At 57.0% G+C, this 2,165-nt stretch overlaps 1 protein-coding gene across 1 annotated transcript in view; it reads left to right on the top strand.

Moving 5' to 3' along the window:
* The window catches only part of ntn2 (netrin 2), a 14,288-nt gene that overhangs the window by 1,348 nt on the left and 10,775 nt on the right, over nucleotides 1-2,165 (top strand). The window contains 1 exon segment of the mRNA XM_019883613.1: nucleotides 593-630. The gene's annotated coding sequence lies outside the window, so the exon portion shown is untranslated.

Here is a 2,165-nt window from a genome sequence, read left to right as displayed (position 1 = left end):
GGCGGTCGGTTGTCGATAGCAGAAAGGTGGTGGGGGGGTCGTGTGGCGTGACGTTTCACTTGGGAAAACAGCACATTGCTGCAAACGCTCGTATTGCTTTGTGCTCTGTGTGTGTGTGTGTGTGTGTGTGTGTGTGTGTGTGTGTGTGTGCTGGGAGCGGCGGCTTGTGGCTTCTTGGCAACACTTGAATTAGTGCGCAATCAAGTCGAACACGGACAAAACGCGTGTTGAGCGTAATTGGAATATTTGGTTCCCCTCCTCTTTGCGTGTGTGTGCGCACACACAGACACACGTCGCCCCCTCCTCTCCCGCACACACGCTTGAGCAAAATGTGTGTTTGATTTGAATGGGGAGTAACCTCAGCCGGGCTCGCTTTCCAACATATGGGCGACTGCTCCTTCTCAGTTGGGTCGAGGCGCGCTTGAGCGAGCGAGAGAGAGAGCTGCTCTACATTTTGGCTCGGGACTTTTTGGGGGGTTTTTTGCCTCCCCCTCCCACGCCGTCAAAGAAAACGAGAAAGTAGCGGTTGAGGGCGATTTTGGGACCGTTTGTTTGTTTGTTTGATTGATTGATTTTCTTTTTGACTCCGCAGGACATCCCCAAAAGGCCGACTTGAGCGGATCCGCTTGGGTGAGTTCCACATGATGACGCTTTCAACGAGCTCGGCCGATGACGGCTTCCGCGAGCCCGTCCAGGCTTTTCAAAGAAGCTTCTTGTCGCTTGAGCTCGCGCGCGCCCGTTCGCGGACAGGTGTCACTCTCGCGAGCCAGAGGAGGCGGAAGGCGAAGGGGGGACGGCGAGCCCAAGCGAGCGCCTCGCCTCTCGGCTGACGTGCGCGTGCCGCTCGGTGAAAGGCAGAAGCGCCACTCTGACGCCCTGCCAGATTCGCGAGCCGAGCTGAGTGGAGTTGAAACGAACAAACGATGAAAAGCAAAGTTGCAATGCCTCCGCGTCTCACGATGGAAGGCGATCTGTCATGTTTGTTGCCAACTCAAGTTTTAATGAGCAATTCCACTCAAAATCGGCCGTCGCGGTCGCGATTCCATTGAGTCATTCTTCTCATGTTTTGCGAACGCCAAGTCCATTTAGTGCTCCGGGTACCACTACGACTAAAATAGTAGTCACGTCGTGTGTCGGCCAAGAGTACAGCAAATATTTTGGGAAGCTAGTAGTGGGGGGGGGGGGGGGGGGGGGCTACTATCTTGAAATAAGGATTGGCATCAAAGTCCGATCCCAATTCAGAAAAAGCGCATTCAGCTCTTTGGTTGGCCGACAGACTTGGACAAGTGCGTCGCTCGCCTCCTTTCCTTCATTGCGAGTTCCGAACGCCCGCTCGTTCGCTTCGGTCTCGCTTCTGTTGCCAACGTTCGAGAGGTGCGGCGATCGAAGCCGTTTGCCACCATTTCAATGGATGGCCCGAAACGAAGGCGAAGGAGAAGGAATGGGCTTGTTCAGCCGTCACGCTAATGCCGGCGCCCTCGGAAAGGACCGAGCTTGAGAAAGGCCTCGGGTCCCTCCTCGGACTAGTCGGAGAAGCCTTTGTCCAAATCGTTCCTCCCGAAGGGTTTTCTGGCGCCCGCCCATGCTCGAGCACACCGTTTTGTTCTCTCATGCCGAGACGCGTCGTTAGTATGACGGATGTCGGGCGGGAAGCCCACCGTGGCGGACAAGAACGTTTGTTGTGCCGCAAAAGTGGATTGTTGTGCCGCTATCTCCTCGGCTTTGGCTGAAAGGGAAGCCGGCGGAGGGGCTGCGCTTTGTCGCAGCAGCCGCCGCTCGCCTCCCTCCCATATTTAGTCATTCCAGGCACGGACGCGCACCGCCGCAGTCGTCCACCTTAATCCGGCTCCCCTCGGTGCCTGCCCCCCCCCAGCCCCCCCACTATATTGCTTCCATGAAACTGCGTCCCGGCTCTCCCTCCTCGTCTGCTTGGCGACGAAGCGTTGGAATCTACGTTCCTACCATCTTGCCTTCCTTGGCTCATGCGGTCTCGTGTCAATGTGCCGAGTTTGCCCGAGCGTTGCTTTGTCCCTTCTGCGTCTTGGCTCCTTTCCCGCAAACTTTGAAGAACCTTTCCCCCCCTCGGGAGCCTCCGCCTTGGTCTCTTTTCTCGGATCCACCGGCAGCCACCGCGGCGCAGCATGCTAATGAGTCGCCGGGTCCGT

This window comes from Hippocampus comes, unplaced genomic scaffold, assembly GCF_001891065.2.
Source record: "Hippocampus comes isolate QL1 unplaced genomic scaffold, H_comes_QL1_v1.1 scaffold367, whole genome shotgun sequence".
NCBI lineage: Eukaryota > Metazoa > Chordata > Actinopteri > Syngnathiformes > Syngnathidae > Hippocampus > Hippocampus comes.
Note: the sequence above shows the minus strand (reverse complement) of the source record. Positions and strands in the feature narration are given on the sequence as shown.